The sequence below is a fragment of the Cetorhinus maximus genome, chromosome 13, assembly GCF_964194155.1.
Source record: "Cetorhinus maximus chromosome 13, sCetMax3.hap1.1, whole genome shotgun sequence".
NCBI lineage: Eukaryota > Metazoa > Chordata > Chondrichthyes > Lamniformes > Cetorhinidae > Cetorhinus > Cetorhinus maximus.
The window spans coordinates 22,565,477-22,586,142 of record NC_135891.1 but is presented as its reverse complement, the minus strand read 5'-3'; the positions used below and the strand labels follow the sequence as shown (position 1 = coordinate 22,586,142).

Sequence of the window (20,666 nt, the reverse complement as noted above, 5' to 3'; positions counted from 1 at the left end):
CCGCCCACCCACTTCCATTGGAAGTGTGGAGTGCACAGGTTAACGCACAACAAGATGGCTCTGGGACTGAGGGAGAAGGCGCACGGATTCTCGGATGTGGCACTGGAGGCCCTAGTAGAGGAGGGGTGTCCTGTACCTGCAGGGAGGGAAGGAGCCCATCTCCCCACCTGCTCCCCTCTCCAGCAGTTGACAATGCTCTGCCTGGCCTCATGCCATCCTCCCATTTCTCATCCAGGCCAAGGAGGACCCTTAGTAACATGCCACGACCGAACACTCACTCTCTGTCCTGGTGACTTGTATTAAGTGTCCAGTGAGGTAGAATGGCCCAGCACGCACTCACTCTCTCAAATTGAGCTCTCTTGGCATGTTCCAGTGGTTTAAAATCTTACACAAAAATACAAATAGCTGGAAAAACTCAGCAGGTCTGACAGCATCTGCGGAGAGGAATACAGTTCACGTTTCGAGTCTGTATGACTCTTCATCAGAACTGAGGAAATATAGAAATGAGGTGAAATATAAGCTGGTTGAGGGGGGGTGGGACAGGTAGAGCTGGATAGAGGGCCAGTGATAGGTGGAGGCAAAGAAGAGATTGCAAAGATGTCATAGACAAAAGGACAAAGGGGTGTTGATGGTGGTGATATTAGCTAAGGAATGTGCTACTGGTGACATTAAGGGTAGAAAGCAGGACGAGCAAGTGACAGATAGCCCTAGTGGGGGTGGGATGGGGGGAAGGGATCGAAATAGGCTAAAAGGTGGAGATGAAACAATGGATGGAAATACATTTAAAAATAATGGAAATAGGTGGGAAAAGAAAAATATATTAAAAAATATAAATTATTGGAAAAAGGGGGTGGGGATGGAGGAGAGAGTCCATGATCTGAAGTTTAAAATCTTATGCCTGTTCTACTTTGAAAAGTAGCATGTCCTAGCCAACATTCCCCCTCCAATATGACCAAAACAAAAGAAATCACAACTTGTCATTCATCCAGCAGTATGTGGGACATTAATGATGAAGAATGGATATTAGATTCTGCTGCATAAAATCTGATAATGTGTATCAAAAGTAATTCATTATGTGAAGCATAGATGTTTAGGAATGATATGGCACTATTTCACTGCAAATACAGAACTTGTATTATACAGGTAGGGTGTCTCAAATTCAGCTATCTGAAAACCAGCAATGTCTGAAAAACCAACAATGTCCGAAAACTGGACATACTTTTTCCAGCTAGCATTCAGCTGCCAGGCATGAATTTTAATTATTATTGATGAGTAAAATAACTTAGGTGCTGCATTGGCACGGTGGCGTGCTGATTAGTTATGGGCTTTCAGTGCCTGCCTTTTCCTGCACTGAGAGTGGTCGGAGTGGCCCTTGATCCAACCCAATCTGGCCTGAACTGCCCAACCTGAAAACCAGCAAGATCCAAAATTGGGCTTGGACTCCGGTCCTGAGGTTGCCGGTTTTGAGACTGTGTACCTGTACCACGGTTTTTAAGTGCAAAATTTGAAAATGAATTTCATGGTGTGTAGAATGGGGTTATTTTCACTGACATATTTAGGATAATTGGCAGAAGACCAGAAGGATAAGGGAAAACAATATGCACTGAGTTTTTATGATTTGGAATGCACTGCCTGAAAGGGTGGTGGAGGCAGATTCAGTAGTAACTTTCAAAAGGGAGTTGGATATTTGCTTAAAAAGGGAAAAAAAAATCAGGTATGGGGGAAAAAGCAAGACAGTGGTATTCATTAAATATCTCTTTTAAAGGGCCAGAATAGGTACGATGGACTGAACAGCTCTTGTTCTCAATAGAATTTCTGGAAGAAAAGTTGTTTACAGTATTGTTGAAGTCTTGACAAAGTGTATCAGAAAATCTCCCTTTGTGCCTCTTCAAACCTCCAATAGGAAGTGAAAGCTGAACGTAGCCTTAAGTAGTGCTCAAAATCATCAGCAATGGCTTGTTTACTCCTGTTCAGCTGGTTGCTGTTTGGAGAGGTCAGTAATTGAAGTGCTAACCAGCAAAAATGCTGTGCAATCTCTTTAATGAATGCTAGCAGGCTATTTAACTGTCAATAAGAGCTATAACAATCCTCCAAGGGGGCTATTTCTAGAGCATGCTTCAACTCCTTGACCAAGATGGTGCAGTTTGCACTAAATGTGGGCTAAATGCCACTGCAGCTCAAGATCTCATCTTGGCCACCTTGGAGGCTCTTTAGTACTGAAAGTAGCCATTGAAAACGGTCCCCTTGAACAGTTACTGGGAGGTTCATGAGCATGGCAAGTGTTGTGTTTTGATATTTCATTCCCTGCTGAGGCAAAGCCTTATCTTTAATTACCATCTTGCAGATGGCCAAAGTGAAAAAGGGAAGAATTACAGAATTTTAGGATTGGACTTCTTCCAAAAGGGTAGGTAGGCCTGCGGCCAGGACTGAAAGCGGGTCCCGAGCCCGAGCAGGTGGGTGGCAGGACCCTGGGCCTGAGAAGTGGCTGCTTAACAGCCTGGTCATCTCGGATAGAGGTGGCGGCCGCTGAGGCTGCATAAAGAAGAGCGATTCCATGTTGAGGCACCCTTGAAGACCTTGTAAGCTTTATTTTAATGTGCCGGGGCCAAGCAGTAGGTCCTGGTAATCACGGGGCATAAATTGCGGTGGCAGTGTCAGGGTTTCGGGACGGGGCTGTGAGGCCCCTCTGTAGGCCATGGAACGGCCATAAAGGAAGGTTGCACATTCCAGGACACTGCTGGGTGGCTGCCACAGTTTACCTGACCATCTGTGACATGGACAGGGCCTGTAAAATGCTGGTGTTGGCTGGAATTGGCAATTAATTGGCCATGCACTTCACGCTGTCATTTTAGAAGGCCTCCTGCTCCAGGCCTATCTCCAGGTAAAACTCAGACCTTGCAGTTCAGAAAGAGGCCACTGAGTTCATTGTTCCTGTACCAGTCATTTGAAAGAGCTGTCTAATTAGTTCCACCCTCCCAGATGTTCCCCATATCCCTGAAAACCTTTCCCTTAGCAAGTAAATATCCAATTCCCTTCTGAAAGTTACTGCTGAATCTGATTCCACCACCCTTTTCAAGCAGTACATTCTAGATCATAAAAATTCTGTACACTTTTCTTTCTCTTCTCCCTTTGGTTCTTTTGCAAGCTATCTTAAATCTGTCAGTGGCAACTGTCCAAATCTACACTGTCTGGACTTCTCATTTTCAAATTTTGTACTTCAAAATTGAGTAATTTATATGTTTGCAGTGAAATAGTGCCATATCTGTTCTAACCATCTATAATTCACATAATGAATTACTTTTGATGCACGGTATCAGTTATTATTTAAGTAAGCCTAACAACCATTCTTCATCAAGGTCCCCCAGACAATTAGATGAATGGCAAGCTAAAGTTTCTTCATATTGAGAGGAAATGTTGGCTAGGACATATCTGTTCCTCTTTGAAAAGTAGCATGAGATCTTAAACTGCCAAAGCATGCAGACAGACATCAGCTTAACATCTCATCTACAGACAAACATCTCTTTCAATCTCAATCTTGTACTGGAGGTTCGAGGTTCACAACTTCTTGATCTAGAGTATTACCAATGGAAAAATACAGAGATGGCGGATTCAAAATTAAAAGAATCTTAATGACAGGCCACCTAACAATTAAACTTCAAATTAATGGTTTAGTCTCCTTCCCATGCTTCTTGACAGTGACAACAGGCTCTGACAGACTTGCCAGTGCCCCAAGCATCTTGCGTGCATGTTCATCAGCTTTTTCATGTATGCTGCTCCATCAAAATCCTCACCTTAAGTCCTCTGCAGCAGGAGTTGTCTGTTGGCACGCAAGTTACCTTTGCCCCTGCCCTGGCTGCAGTCCACTTGGTGAATCACCATGTACTGAGCCCTATACTACCTTCTAATGTTATTGCAGTGCCAGTATCTGAGCTGGTGGCTGCGATTGACAGTTCGTGACCATGCTTCTTCATCAGAAGTCTGTAATTGCTCGTGCCCTTCAGGGTGAGGCTGCACTGGCTGGCCAGGCCTGAAATTTGAAATCCAAAGTGCAGAAGGAGAAAAGTGGAAGGGAGGCCTGGAAAGCAAGAGGTCCATGGTCACACCATCTGCAGTTTGCGCTTCATGTCAGCTGTAGGATGAGAGTGAAGTGGGATGTGAGAAGATGCATAAAATAGGAGCATGTTGTCATGCTGAACGTTTTGCATCTGTCATCACCAAAAGGCTTCAATGCCTGATAATATGAAGTACCATCTCCTCCAAAGGGCTCAGGGGGTGCAACCGTGCATATCCCACTTTGGTTCACTGTGGCTATATGCAACCTTGTCCTGCAAACAAGAGGAGAGAATTCCATTCAGTGCATTGCAATGCATTTGAGTGAGGTGCCTGCCATAAGCTGAATAGCTGGAGGCATTTGGAAGCTGTGAGAAAGGGCTGTGAGGTTAGCGCATGTGAAAGTGTGTGAAGGGGAGATGGAGCATCTGAATGTTAGGCATGAATCCAGATTGTTGACGACTGGGGCTATGGTGCATTGAGCAGAGTGGAATCTGAGTAGAAGATGTCATTTGAAGATGCATTTACTGACCTGTATCAGGTCATTGAACTTTTCTGCAGAACTGTAGACAGGTTCACGGGGCCAGACTCTGGGAATTGACCTCCGTGACCAACTGCTCTCATCTCCTTTTGAAGGTATGTCTTGAGGGCCTCCAGGCCTCCTGTGGAAGGATCACCTATCTCATCTTATCCCCTAAGGCCTCTCGTGTTGCATACATGAACTTGAATGTTCTTCTCTCTGGCCAGCACTTTTGCTGCATTCTCAGTTTCTTTTGCTTCCCTCAAAACCTTTCTGAGACTGTTCCTGCATCTCCTGAAGCCTGAGCACACCTTTATTTGAAGCGAAGCAAGCTCCTTTGAGCAGGGCAGGCCAGCTGTATGTTGTGCTAGCCACACCCCTTGTTGAGCAAGCAGCCCCAGTCTGCAGTGTGTTATGCACTGGTTGGACTGCATGCTACAGTCAGGTTGATGAGAAGGCAGCATAAAGTTTGCTTGCTACCTGCTTCATCGGGACTGGACACAGGGTAATCACACCTTGGGATCTCTGTGCCCAAAAATGGGCTTGATCAAATTTCCCCCCTAAACGTTCACAAGAAGCTGTTTTCATGGGTTGCCAGGTTTATTTCTAAATCAAGAATGACCCAATAATGTCTCATCTTTGCTAACTGCTACGTTTAACCAAGACACTGCTGGCACTCTGTTTGGTCTTGGTGCCTTTTGATCAGGAAAGGTGGCATTAGTTAGGGTTCTCATTCTTGTTCACTATTCAGCTATGATTGGATGGCAGGAAAGAACAGAATTGGACTTAGCTCCCTTGTGGATTAATACTCACTGCCAATGGCTACTTGATTGAGGTCACGGCTGATGCTTGTCAATCATAAAGTTCTACCCAAGCAAAGAGTCTGTGCCTTCAGGAATGCATGGGGAGAGATAAAATAATGCAAGAGGAGAAAGATAATTATTTAACTTGATTAGACTGTCATTAATGTGATTGGGAAAGTTTGTCTACACAGGATTATTGCTTCTAAAAAGACATGTTTCTGATTCTTCTAAATTGTGGTTTTTGACAATGTTGCGGCTTACTTTGAAGAATCAAGAGACGATGACTTTCCACTTCTCTGGCAACTGTAAACTGCTTCCCTAATCTGTGATCACATAAATACGATAACCTTTTACATTTATGAATTTTCATAATTCAGCATGAACTAAATAAATTATGCAAAATAGTCAAATTTTCCAGTGTTGATAGACATGAAGTCACAAGCTTCCACTGCTCAGAATTCTTCATGCTCATCTCTGCTTTCTCTAGTGCATGACAACTGCATAATATAGATGACTAAAATAGAGATTTTAATATTCATTCATTGGATGTGGCCATTGCTGGTATGGCCTTCTTGAATCACTGTAGCTCAGTACTGCATTGGAGTGAAAGCCTTAATTTTTGTGCTCAAGCTGTGGAGTGGAACTTGAACCGAGAATCTTGTGACTCAGAGGCAAGAGTGCAACAAACTGAGCCATGGCTGACACCCATCAATTGAAATCATCAGTGAGGCTTTCTATTTCTGACCTTATGTTGGAGGGAAGGTCATTGATGAAGCAGCTGAAGGTAGTTGGGCCTAGGACACTACCCTGAGGAACTCTTGCAGCAATGTCATGATGCTGAGATGATTGACTTTCAACAACCACAACCATCATCAGCTGCTCGCCATGACCCCATTCAGTGGAGAGTTTTCATCCTGATCCCTACTGAGTTCAATTTTGCTAGGGCTCGATAATGTCTCACTTGGTCAAATGCTGCCTTAATGTAAAGGGCAGCTCCCCTCCCCTCCCGTCCTGAATGCAGCTCTTTTGTTCATGTTTTTAACCAAGGCTGTAATGAGATCTGGAGCCTTGTGCACCTGACAAAACCTAACTGAGTATAAATGAACAGGTTTTTCTGAGTAATTGTCGCTTGATAGCACTGTCAACGACGCTTTCCATGACTTTACATTTGATTGAGAGCGGAATGATGGAGCTGTAATTGGTCAGATTTGGTTTGTCCTGCTTCGGGTGAACGGAACGTAATCTGGGCAATTTTCCACATTACCAGGTAGATGCAAATGTTGTGGCTGTACTGAAACAGCGAGACCTGGGGTATAGCTAGTTCTGGAGCACAAGTTTTCCGTAATACAGCTGGGATGTTGTCAGGGCCCAAAGCCTTTGCAGTTGGCAGTGCCTTCAGCATTTTCTTTATATCCCGTGGAGGGCATCAAATTGTCTGAAGACTGGCATCTGTGATCATGGGGTCCTCAGAAGGATGCAGAGGTAGATCATCAATTTGGCACTTCTGTCTGAAGATGATTGCAAATGCTTCACCCTTGTCTTTTTTAGTGACGTGCTGGACTATGTTTGTGGAGCCTCCTCTTCTGGTTGGTTGTTTTAATTGTGTACCACCGTTCACCAACAGGGTGCGGAGGGACTACAGAACTTTGACCTAATCCATTGGTTGTGGGATTGTTTAGCTCTGTACTTGTTACCACTTAATTATGATAAAAAGAGCAAAAAAAAATCTCAGTTGGCTGTTTGGTACTTTTTTGCTGAAAGTGTTATTTTTTTGCAAGTCATGTGAACAATTCCCTTAGGCTGCAGATATCTACATTTTGCTGAATCCTGAGAACCAGCCTTATTCCTTCGGCTTTGAGAAACCTAACAGCATTCCTGCCATTGCATTTGTTATTTCTAATTGTAATCCCATGTAACTTTACAAATACTTTATTTTTGTAATGACTGTTTGTTCGTTTGTTTGTTTTGAAAGCGTGAGTCACACTTCAGAAGTTGCATGTTAACCTGTACCCCCTGAATATACTTGGTTAGACCACCAGCCTAAATCGCTGGCTAAAAATAGAAAAACCAGATTAGCATTCACACACTACAAACATAATCCAGAATCTAGACTAAGCATAAGTAAAGCTATGAATGATCAGCTGTATAATTTAACTATGTTTTGTTGGAAAATTAAAGATCTTGAAGGAGAATGCTAATTAAATTTGCAAATATTATTCTAACTTGAAAAGCTAGCAGCAGGTACCAAGCTTGGCTCAGTTTGTAACAATTGCTTCTTTGTCTGACTGAATCTAGCCTGACACTCCAGTGCAGTGCTGATTTAGAATGGCAAATAGTCCCTTCGATAAATTGTTAAGCTGAGATCCCATGCACTTGTTCAGACAGAGCCCAGTGACAGTGGTCGAAGATATTTTCATGGACACCTGTTGCTCCCTTAGCAAATACCACTACAAAACCGATGGTTCATATGATTGCATTTGCGGGATGTTGCAATACTGGCTGGGATAATACTGCCGGGGGGGGAGGTGTGGGAGACAACATTGGCCATGGAGCTGACATGCTCCATGTCAACCTGCCCCGTAGCAATAAAGCGCTACGGGGCAGATTAACGAGGGTTAGGGAGAGTGGAGGGGGTGGGTTTAAGAAAGGGAGCAGGTGGGGCGGGGGGGTGTGGGGGGGAGGGGGGTTCCACCTATGGGGTGGTGGGGGGCGGGCGCCCCTTGATCAGCAAAGGGCAGCCCCTGAAGTGCAACCCCCCTGGCCCTTTGAATATTTAAGTTTAAAAAATGCCCTGCCTGCTCCCACCCAGCTGCCTACGCCAACCGTTCTATGGGCAGCGTATTATCAGTGTCAATTAGCTTGATAGCAAACATAATTGATTCACCCCCCCCCCCCCCCCCCCCCCCCCCCAAGGGGAAACATGCCCACATAAAATTCAGCCTATTGTGTGAAGCACTTCTAGTTAATTTGATGGAGAGAGAGTGCACCATGTACAGTAACTCTGAGCATTTTTAAGTGTTCCAGGGTCAGATTTGTCCACACAGCTAATAGCCATCATTTGCACACACTGCCAAATCTATTGCCCCTTTAATTTTAATTTGATCAGATTTTTCTGATGGGAGTTTTTAATTTTAATGATGGAACACGCTTTAATTGAATGCAGATGTCCCTCTGATATGGCCTTTTTCAATAATGCCTCATGTGTGTACATTGAAAGCCATTAGTCAGCTTCTTGGCATAGAACGTGCACTTTGAGAAATGTTTTATCTCTTAAGTGAAGGAGGCTGGAGAATGGAGCACCTTCCATTTTGGGCACTGAGCAATATTGGTTAAATGCAGAGTAAGGCTCTCTCTACTTAGCCCCATCAATCTGCTTGAAACTCAGTAGAGAACTCATTACAGCACTGTGACATCAGCACGAGCTGGATTTGAGTCCGGGTACTAGAAATGAAGGATCAGCAACTTACCAAGAACATTGCTGCCTCCTAAATTGCAAGCTGCTTTGTGTTTACTATTTTGCTGGTTATTGTAAAAAAAAAGCAACATTTCCTTTCACCAATTCAGCCAACAGACTGGATTTTGTGGTGGATACTGAAAAGTGAGAATGTATTCATATGAAAGTGCAACTGCTGGCGATGTCAAAAATGATGTATGTTGTAAAATCACAGCTGGTCCAATCTAAACTCCATCAACATTGTTTGCCTTTACAGGCTCTGGTAAGGGTTGCAGAGTAAAGCTATTCTGTATTTTTTTCTGTCCGAACATAATGACATCATTGATTTGATTTGGACCTGCCATTTCCAAACTCGCACAATAAAGCCATCATTTTTATATTTTCATGTGGGTGAGAGGTGATTATAGCTTCCAAACTTAAAGCTCTCTCCTTCCATAATTAACAAATGGCATTATATTGTTAATAAATGATTATACTCTTGATTGAGAAAATAAAAATCAACTCCCTGCATTTTCACAGTTTCAGCCATGTTTATATGATTTTAAATGGCATTCCTGTGGTGTGCTAGCTATGCCAGAGTGCCCCTCACCAGGGTTATTCATCATTTTGGGGTTCTTCTGAGCTGTATTAATAGCTATTAAAACTATTAGGCTAGCTTTCTAGCTATAATGTAGGCAGTAGCACTCCTTTAAGTACCTCAGCTCGCGTGACTCTGAGACTACTCAAGTCCCTCAGCGGAAAGCTTTCTAAGTTTGACTCTGGGCCTTTTAATCAATGCAGTTTTTCTAGCCCAGCAGCAAAGCAAGAAGCTGGAAGGAGGTTCTTACCTGGAGTAGGTCTTGGCCTCTCTTGGGACTTTCTTTCCATCTGGGGTCCAGGAGGCTGCTTCTAGGTTAGGCCTTGGCTGGAGCAGTTGGAAAGTGCACTGTGGGCCTGAATTTTCTAGAAAATTTCAGGGTGTGGACTGTCGTACCAGCCAGAGTAGTTGGAAGTTCAGAGTGCTGCTTTGGGCTACATTAGCGTGCTTCAGTTGGAGTTTGGTGTGACAGAGACTTTGAAGGGTTAATTTCTATCTGAAGTCTAATCTTTAATTTGGCAACTAACTAAAAGTTGCTCTTTGGCTTGGGAGAAGGTGAGTTTTAGTCGAGCTTTAAAACAGAGGTTATACAGGCTCTGCTTGCAGCTGCAGCTAGTAAATTAGTTAACTCGCTTAAACAGGTTTTCAGGAGCTAGATTCAGACAGCATAAAAGCAAGCCATCTACAGTACTGCTTTTGTTTGCACTGGAGTGCTGCCTTGGGCTGCATTAGAGTGCTTCAGTTGGAGTTTGGTGAGAGAGGGAGTTCACTGAAGAGGGAAGGAGGTGATCCTTTCATTTTTTACCTTTCCTCAGCAAGAAGAGCGGCAGCCTTTGTAAGTAGGACCTGGTAAGCATTTCTTCTTCCGTCCTTAATATTCTTTAGACTAGAGGAAGTAAAAATAAAGGGAGCAATATAAGGGTAAGTCATGGCAGCACAACTCGGTCAAGTGGAATACAGCTCCTGTACGATGTGGGAAGTTGGGGACACTTCCAGTGTCCAGGGCGACCATGTGCGCAGGAAACGTCTCCAACTGTAGCTACTCAAGATCGTGTTTTGGAACTGGAGCTGCGCCTGGAGTTACTGTGGAACATCCACAAGGATAAGATCTTTGTTGATAGCATGTACAGTGAGGTGGTCACACCGCAGGTAAAGAGTGCACAGGCAGAAAGATAATGGGTGACGGCCAGACAGAGTAAAAGCACTAGGCAGGTACTGCAGGAGTCCCCTGGGTCCATCCCGCTCTCCAACAGATTTTCTGTTTACGATACTGCTGGGAAGGATGATATCTCCGGTGAATGCAGCAAGAGCCAAGTCGTGGCACCACAAGTGGCTCAGCTGCGTGGGGGGGCAGGGGTGGGGGGGGCGGAGGAGAGAGGAGCAGGGGGGAAGTGGGAGCGCAATAGTGATAGGGGATTCTATTGTAAGGGAAGCAGATTGACGTTTCTGCAGCCGCAGACTTGATACCGGGATGGTATGTTGCCTCCCTGGTGCCAGGGTCAAGGATGTCACTGAGCAGCTGCAGGACATTCTGAAGGGGGAAGGTGAACTGCCAGAGTTTGTGATCCATATCGGTGCCAATGACTTAGGTAAAAAGAGGGATGAGGTCCTGAAAGCAGGGTCGAGGAAATGAATTAAAAAGCAGACCCTCAAAGGTAGTAGTCTCAGAATTACTCCAGTCCCATGTGCTAGCGAGATCAGGAATAGGAGAATAGATCAGATGAATGCGTGGTGGGAGATATGGTTTGGGAGAGAGAGGTTTCGATTCCTGAGGCATTGGGACCGATTCTGGGGAAGATGGGACCTGTGCAAGCTGGACGGGTTGCACCCCAGCAGGACTAGGACAAATATCCTCACAGGGGTATTTGCTAGCACTGTGAGGGAGGTTTTAAACTAAATTGGCAGGGGCAAGGGAACCTGAGAGGGAAACAAAGATAAGAAAGAAAGACAGAAAAGTAGAAAGCATAAGTAGAAGGCAGAGGAAACGAGGGCTAGCATCAAATAGGGCCATAATACAAAAAAATGTGTAAAAATGTTAAAAAGACAAGTCTAAAGGCACTCTGTCTGAATGCACAGAGCATTTGCAATAAGGTAGATGAAGTAACAGCGCAAATAGATGTACGTGGGTACGATATGATTGCGATTAAGCAAACATAGCTGCAGTGTGTCCCAGGCTGGGAACTGAATATCCAAGGGTACTTGATATTTAGGATGGACAGACAAAAAAGGAAAAGGTGGCGTGGCATTGTTGGTTAAGGATGAAATCAGTGCAATAGTGAGAGAGGATATTGGCTTAGAAAATCTGGATGTAGAATCAGTCTGGGTGGAGCTAAGAAGCAACAGAGGGAGTAAAACATTAGTGGGAGTTGTCTATAGGCCTCCAAACAGTAGTGATAATGTAGGGGACAGCATTAAACAGGAAATTAGAGATGCATGTAACAAGGGAATGAAGTAGTCCGATCTGAAACTGGCGTCCAAAATCTTAAAGGAAACTATGAAGGTATGAGGCGTTAGTTGGTGAAGATGAGTTGGGGATCTTCATTAAAAGGCACGATGGTGAATAGACAATGGCCAATATTTAAGGAGCTAATGTATGCATCGCAACAGTTATACATTCCTTCCTGCATAAAAACACAACAGGAAAAGCTGCCCAACCATGGTTAACAAAAGAAATTAAGGAAAGTATTAGATCCAAAGAGGAGTTTTATTAAGTTGCTAGAAAAAGTAGCAAGCCTGAGGATTGGGAGCAGTTTAGAATTCAGCAAAGGTGGACCAAGAGATTAAGAGGGGAAAAATAGAGTATGAGAGTAAACTTGCAAGGAACATAAAAACAGATTGTAAAAGCTCCTAGAGGTATGTAAAAAGAAAAAAGTTAGTGAAGACAAATGTAGGTCCCTTACAGTCTGAAACAGGAGAATTTATAATAGAGAACAAGGAAATGCCAGAGCAATTAAACAACTACTTTAGTTCTGTCTTCACGGATGAAAACACAAATAACTTCCCAGAAATACTAGGGAACCAAGGGTCTAGTGAGAAGGAGGAATTGAAGGAAATTAGTATTACTAAAACAATGGTGCTGGAGAAATTAGTGGGACTGAAATTAAAGCGGATAAATCCACAGGGCCTGATAATCTATACTCTAGGGAACTAAAGGAGGTGGCCATGGAAATAGTGGATGCTTTGGTTGTCATCTTCCAAATTCTGTAAATTCTGGAACATTCCAGTCAGATTGGAGGATGGCAAATGTAACCCCATTGTTTTAAAAAAAAAGGAGGGAGGGAGAAAACAGGGAATTATAGACTGGTTGGCCTAACATCCGTGGTAGGGAAAATGCTAGAGTCTGTTATAAAGGATGTGACAACAGGACACTTAGAAAATATCAATGGGATTAGACAAAGTCAACAGGGATTTATGAAAGGGAAATCATGTTTGACAAACCTACTGGAGTATTTTGAAGAATAGATAAGAGAGAACCAATGGATGTGAAGTATTTGGATTTTCAGAAAGCTTTGATAAAGTCCCACATAAGAGGTTAGTGTGTAAAATGAAAGCACATGGAATTGGAGGTAATATATTGGCATGGATTGAGAATTGGTTAGCAGACAGGAAAAAGAGAGTAGGAATAAATAGGTCTTTTTTGGAGTGGCAGGCAGTGACTAGTGGGTTACCCCAGCGATCAGCACTTGGGCCCCAGCTTTTCACAACATATCAATGATTTGGATGAGGGAACCATTTGTAATATTTTCAAGTTTGTTGACGACACAAAACTAGGCGGGTAGTGAGCGATGAGGAAGGTGTTAAGAGGCTTCAAGGTGATTTAGACAAGTTGAGTGAGTGAGCAAATACATGGCAGATGCAGTATAACGTGGATAAGTGTGAAATTATCCACTTAGGTAGGAAAAACAGAATGGCAGAGTATTACTTAAATGGTGATTGATTGGGAAATGGTGATGTACAAAGGGACCTGGGTGTTCTTGTACACCAATCACTGAAAGCAAGCATGCAGGTGCAGCAGGCGATTAAAAAGGCAAATGGTATGTTAGCTTTCATTGCAAGAGGATTTGAGAACAGGATCAAGGATGTCTTACTGCAGCTGTACAGCGCCTTGGTGAGACCACACCTGGAGTATTTGTGCAGTTTTGGTCTACTCACCTAAGAAAGGATACACTTGCCATAGAGGGAGTGCAGCGAAGGTTTACCAGACTGATTCCTGGAATGGCAGGATTGGCGTATGAGGAGAGATTGGGCCGACTAGGCCTGTATTCACTGGAGTTTAGAAGAATGAGAGGAGATTTCATTAAAACATATAAAATTCTGACAGGAATGGACAGACTGGATGCAGGGAATATTTCCTCAGGCTGAAGGGGTCTAGAACAAGGGGTCACAGTCTCAGGATATGGGGCAGACGATTCAGGACTGCGATGGGGAGAAACTTCTTCACTCGGAGGGTGGTGAACCTATGGAATTCTCTACCACAGAAGGCTGTGGAGGCCAAGTCACTGAATATATTTGAGAAGAAAATAGATTTCTGGACTCTGAAGGTGTCAAGGGGTATGGGGAGAGCGGGGGAGTGCAGTGTTGAGATAGAGGATCAGCCATGATCATATTGAATGTCAGAGCAGGCTCAAAGGGCTGAATGGCCTACTCCTGCTCCCATTTTCTATGTTTCTCTGAGGGACAGTTCAGTTGCCCAGCCCTATCACTTCTTTACCTCCTGGTTGGCATGGCTACTTCTTTTGTTCTTCTCTCTCTGAATCTTGAGTCATTCCAGAGCTCAGTTCTAGGCTCGCTCACCCTGCTCACTCTCAGTGCCAGCTGCCCTGGGAAAAACAGGCGAGCCAGCAAACAGTGAGGTCCACAGGCGCAGTACGCATGCGCGACTGCAACGCAAATGTCATCACGCTGGCTGCACCTGCGTGGGTGTGCTGCCATTCACTTAAATGGACTCTGGGCTGCTGGGGAACCTGAATCCTATCAGTTCAAAAATCGCCCGGACTGCTTTTACTAGCTAACGGGAGATTGAGGGTGATTCCGGACCTCTCCCGGTTGTTCCGGAGGGTAATTGGCAACCCTGGGCTCTGTTAGTTCAGTGTGATCCAGATAGAACAATTCAGGTCTACATAAATTCCAAAGCAAAATACTGCTGTCAATGTAGGAAACCAGAAAATGGTGGAAATACTCAGCAGCTCTGGTCGCATCTGCTAGTTAATTTTCTTTGTCCGCAGATGCTGCCTGACCTGCTGAGTATTTCCAGCATTTTTAGTTCTATTCCAGGTCTCCATGAGTCTGCTTTTTAAAAATTTTGTAATGGCAGTTCGTACCCAAAGTGGAACAACATGTCCCTTTGTATATTCAGTTCAATTTTCTTAATTGCACCATTATGACAGCCAATTTTTTGAGTAGTTACCCGCTGGAGCAAAAGCCAGAGTGCCAGAGATTATTTTTTTAATTATTCATTATTTAATTTTGTAATAAAGCATACATTTTCCTAGCTGCCTGCCTCTTGGGGGTGGGAATTGAAACAATTTCAGATATTATGGACCGATTGTTCATGCGACACATTTTTAATATTGATTTATTTTAGCCTGCACTTCTGTCAGGTACCCTGGTGATCTAATCGTGGTTGCGTGACTGATGCTGCAGTGATAGACTAAGCTTGATTCCCCAGTGATCCGCTAACAGTGAATGATTCCTTGCTGATTTCCTAACTGTCTGTCTGGTTCTCTGGTGCTTTCACAGTGGGTCTGTATTCATATTCTTTGACAGTACAGATGGGTAATTGGTCTATACGGAGGTTTTTTATCTCTGAACGCTCACAGTACAGGTGTAATGGTGTTTGCTCCTTATCTGTGCTATTGTCCAAAAGATTACAAAATAGATTTGGATGAAAAAGTCCTTTATCACACTCGGTTTCATGCAAGTTGTATAAAGGACGTAAACTGTGCTGTGCCTGAACACCCCTCAGGTAGTGAAGACAAAAATATACCTCCTTGTGTCTTCACACAAAGGGAGTATTTCACCAGGCTAAAACCTATTTACTGCCAAATTAAGAATTAAGTCTGATTAAAACAAGAATAGAGGACTGGCTAACTAATAGAAGACAGAGTTGGGATATGGAGGGCATTTTCAGGATGGCAACCTGTAATTAGTGGAGTGCCACAGGGATCAGTGCAGGGGCCACAATTATTTACCATATATATAAATAACTTGGATGAAGGAAGTGAATGTACTATTGCCAAGTTTGCGGATGACACAAATAGGTGGGAAGGCAAGTGATGAGGATGACACAGAGAGTCTACAGAGGGATATAGACAGGTTAAGTGAGTGGGCAAAAGCGTGGCAGATAGAATATAATGTGGGAAAATGTGAGGTTGTGCACTTTGGCAGGAAGAATAGAGGAGCTGAAAATTTATTTTATTCATTCACGGGATGTGGGCTTCACTGGCTGTGCCAGCATGTTTTTGCCCATCTCTTGTTGCCCTTGAGAAGGTGGTGGTGAGCTGCCTTCTTGAACCACTGCAGTCCATGTGGTGTAGGTACACCCACAGTGCTGTTGGGAAGGGAGTTCCAGGATTGTGACCCAGTGGATGCATTGGCTATAATATTACAAAATTTCCTGGATTCTGGAAAGGTTCCAGTGGATTGGAAAAATGCTAATTTTTCAAAAAGGAGGGGGGAGGCAGAAAGTAGGAAACTATAGACCAGTTAGTTTAACGTCTGTCATTGGGAAATTGTTGGAATCCATTATTAAGGAAGTAGTGATGGGGCATTTGGAAAGTCATAATGCAATCCATCAGAGTCAGCATGGTTTTATGAAGAATAAATAGTGTTTGACTAATTTGCTAGAGGTCTTTTGAAGATGTGACAAGCAGAGTGGATAATGGGGATCCTGTAGATGTAGTATATCTGGACTTCCAGAAGGCCTTTGATAAGGTGCTGCACAAAAGATTAATACACAAGATAAGATCACACGGACTTAGGGGTAATATATTAGCATGGATAGAGGATTGGCTAACTAACAGAAAACAGAGAGTCAGGATAAATAGGTCTTTTTCTGGATGGCAAGCTGTAACTAGTGGGGTGCCACAGGGTTCGGTCCTTGGGCCCCAACTGTTTACAATCTATATTAATGACTTGGATTCAGGGATAGAAGGCACTATAGCTAAATTTTCAGATGACACCAGAATAGGTGGGAAAGTAAGTTGCAATGAAGAAATAAGAAATTTACAAATGGATATGGACAGGTTAGGTAAATGGGCCAAAATTTGGCAGATGGAATTTAACATGGGTAAGTGTGAAGTTATCCATTTTGGTCGGAAGAATGAAAAGGTGACTTATTATTTAAATGGAGAGAAACGTCAGAATGCTTCAGTGCAGAGGGATCTGGGTGTCCTTGTGCATGAATTGCTGAAAGCTAGTATGCAGGTACAGCAGGTAATAAGAAAGGCAAATGGAATTTTGGCATTTATTGCTAAAGGAATAGAGTATAAAAATAAGCAAGTGTTGTTGCAACTGTACAAGGCATTGGTGAGACTACACCTGGAGTACTGTGCACAGTTTTGGTCCCCTTACTTGAGGAAGGATGTAATTGCACTGGAGGCGGTTCAGAGGAGGTTCACTAGATTGGTTCCAGAGATGCGGGGCTTGTCTTATGAGGAGAGATTGAGCAGTTTAGGCCTATACTCGCTAGAGTTTAGAAGGATGAGAGGAGATCTAATTGAGGTAGATAAGATGCTAAAGGGGATAGATAAAGTAGATGTGGAGCAGATGTTTCCCCTTGTGGGGCATTCTAGAACGAGAGGCCATAGTTTTAGGCTAAGGGGTGGTAGATTTAAATCAGAGATGAGGAGGAATTACTTTTCTCAAAGGGTCATGAATCTGTGGAATTCACTACCTCAGAGTGCAGTGGATGCCGGGATGCTGAGTAAATTTAAGGAGGAGCTAGACAGATTTTTAATTAGTAACGGGTTGAAAGGTTATGGGGAGAGGGCGGGAAATTGGAGTTGAGGCCGAAATGAGATCAGCCATGATCGTAATGAATGGCGGGGCAGGCTCGAGGGGCTGAATTGCCTACTCTTGCTCCTAGTTCTTATGTTTTTATGAGAGTGAAGGAACGGTGATATATTTCCAAGTCAGGAAGGTGAGTGACTTGGAGGGGAACTTCTAGGTGGTGGTGTTCCCAACTATCTGCTTTCCTTGTCCTTCCAGACGATAGTGGTCGTGGGTCTGGAAGGTGCTGCCGAAGGAGCCTTGGTGAATTCCTGAAGTGCATCTTGCAGAAGATACACACTGCTGTTACTGTGCGTCAGTGGTGGAGGGAGTGAATGTTTGTGGATGTGGTGCCAATCAAGCGGGCTGCTTTGTCCTAGATGGTGTCAAGCTTCTTGAGCGTTGTGGGAGCTGCACTCATCCAGCAAAGTGGGGAGTATTCCATCATACTCCTGACTTGTGCCTTGTAGATGGTGGGCACGCTTTGGGGAGTCAGGAGGCGGACTACTCGTCGCACTATCCCATGCCTCTGACCTGCTCTTGTAGCCACTGTATTTATATGGCTAGTCCAGTTTAGTTTCTGGTCAAAGGTAACTCCCAGGATGTTGATAGTGGGAGATTCAGTGATGGTAATGCCATTGGCCATCAAGGGGCAATGGTTGGACTATCTCTTGTTGGAGATAGTCATTGCCTGACACTTGTGTGGTGTGAATGTCACTTGCCACTTGTCAGCCTAAACCTGGTTATTGTCCAAGTCTTGCAGCATTTGGACTTAGACTGCTTCAGTATCTGAGGAGCTGCTAATGGTGCTGAACATTGTGCAATCATCAGCGAACATCCCCACTTCTGACCTTATGATGGAAGGAAGGTCATTGATGAAGCAGCTGAAGATGGTTGGGCCGAGGACACGACCCTGAGGAACTCCTGCAGTGATGTCCTGGAGTTGAGATGACTGACCTCCAATAACCACAATCTTTGTGCTAGGTATGTCTCCAAGCAGCGGAGAGTTTTCCCCCGATTCCCATTGACTCCGGTTTTGCTAGGGCTCCTTGATGACACACTCAGTCAAATGCTGCCTTGATGTCAAGGGCAGTCACTCTCTACTTAAATGGAGAAAGACTGCAGAAAGCTGCAGCATAGAGAAATTCGGGGGTCTTCGTGCATGAATCCCAAAAAGCTAGCATTAGCATACAAGTTCAGCAGGTAATAAGTAAGGCAAATGGAATGTTGGCCTTTATTTCAAAGGGAATGGAATATAAAAATAGGGAATTCTTGCTAAACCTATACAAGGCACTAGTTAGACCACACCTAGAATACTGTGAACAGTTTTGGTCCCCTTGTCTAAGGAAAGATATACTGGCATTGGAGGTAGTCCAGAGAAGGTTCACTAGGCTGATCCCAGGGATGGAGGGATTTTCTTTTGAGGAGAGGTTGAGTAGTTGGCCTGTACTCATTGGAATTTAGAAGAATGAGAGGCGACCTTATTGAAACATATAAGATTCTTGGGGGCTTCTCAGGCTAGATGCTGAGAGGTTGTTTCCCCTTGTGGGAGAGTCTAGGACCAGAGGGCATCATCTCAGAGTAAGAGGGTGTCCATTTAAAGGAATTTCTTCTCTGAGGGTAATCAATCTGTGGAATTCTTTACTGCAGAGGGTTGTAGTGGCTTGGTTGTAAAGTATATTCAAAGATAAATCTCCTGGACATTAATGTTAGCAACCAGGCTTTTAAAAAAAAAAATCACAAGGGTCATGAACAAAAATTGTGTATTCTTTTCCCATTTTTGTTTAAAGATTATAAAAATATTGAAGATGGACAAAAAAGCCATTTGATTGGACAGGGTGCTTGGAGAACGGAGGTCATGTAATGAAATCTCTGGAAATTCATTCAATCAGAGTTGGTGACGCAGGCTGTACTATGATGCTCAATGTTCTAATATGCTTCATATCCAGTTAATGACTTGAAATGAATAGCTATTTTTCTGTACTTTGCAGCTTGTTTGATATGGTGACCTCGGAGATCTGCCTCCAAATGTGCAAATGGTTTGTTTTCCCTTTCCAAGTGTCTTTGGAATTTTCTCATGGCAGCATGAGCTGACAATGTAGGCAGCCATGAGTTGCGCAACTAAGAATTTGTGCTCCAACACACATTGTCATTGTGCCACACACACAAATTAATCTAGCAACATGCTCACCAAATCCACCTTGCATCAGTACCAACTGTACCTACATTACAAATGTAATATTTTCTGATAGCAATTTTCAAAAGGGAACTGGATAAATAATCGAAAGGGGAGAAATTTTCAGGGCAATGGGGAAACAGCAGGGAAGTCGGACTACCTGTATAGCTCCTTCACATACTGGCACAAGCATGATGGGCCAAATGGCCTTTTTTCTGTGCTGTTTCACAGAAACAAAAATTTGCAAATCTAAGTGATTAAGCATGAAGAAACGTTACATCAATGGGCACCTTAGCTGAAGACAGACCTATTTACAGCTATGGTTCCCCCCACACCCAGTCTTGGCTAATAATAGACTTGTGTGTGCTATTTATTGTCTTGCAAGCAATTTTATATTAGTGATTTGCTGTGACTTAACTTTTGTGTTTTACAGGAAATGATTACAACTTGTTCAGAATGTGTGCTCGGAATACGAGATGTGAGCATATTGGAAGGATTTTGACAGTTTTTTTTTGGAAAAAGCTCAGTCAGCACAATCTAGACTTTTCAAATTAAAGTTTACAATATACAATATCAGAGTTTGAAATCACAGTCTGTTTGCCAATGGCACAATATTAAACAGTGCCATTCTCAAGACTAATTCTTTGGAGTGCACCATAAACTGATGGCAATTTGGTCTTCTGTGCACAATCTCCTACATTGCTTAGCTCCCAATTTTAAGCTATAGCACTCTGGGGCGTTGCGGGATGAGACCAGGCATTTCCCCACAGAAAAGGGAAGGGTAATTTACAGAATTGGTGATTTTGTTCAATCTATTGATCCTAAATGTGTAATAGAGCCCTTCGTTTGTTCTCTGGCTGGTCTCATTTATACTAATTTCTGGTTGCTTTTCCCACTAGAGCAACAAGAAAAACAAGTAAGGCACTGAATCCCAGCTCTGGCAGTATGCCACAGCTAGCCCTACTGTGAAAGGGCATCCGGGCACTCCGGAAGCAGCCATTCTTCTGACAACCACATCTATAGGTCAGTTGGACTGCAGCAGCGGCTGTTATGAGTACAACTGGTGTATACAACAGGTAGCAGTCACGAAAATCTGA

General features: G+C 43.6%; 1 protein-coding gene across 15 annotated transcripts in view; it reads left to right on the top strand.

The window, feature by feature from the left end:
• Positions 1-20,666, top strand: part of LOC144688485 (band 4.1-like protein 1) — a 289,382-nt gene that overhangs the window by 119,697 nt on the left and 149,019 nt on the right. The window contains exon 2 of one of the 15 annotated variants that reach the window (XM_078555092.1): positions 20,469-20,592. The exons of the other annotated variants lie outside the window; for them this stretch is intronic. The gene's annotated coding sequence lies outside the window, so the exon portion shown is untranslated. The remainder of the gene's footprint in view (positions 1-20,468; positions 20,593-20,666) is intronic. 15 annotated transcript variants of the gene reach the window in all.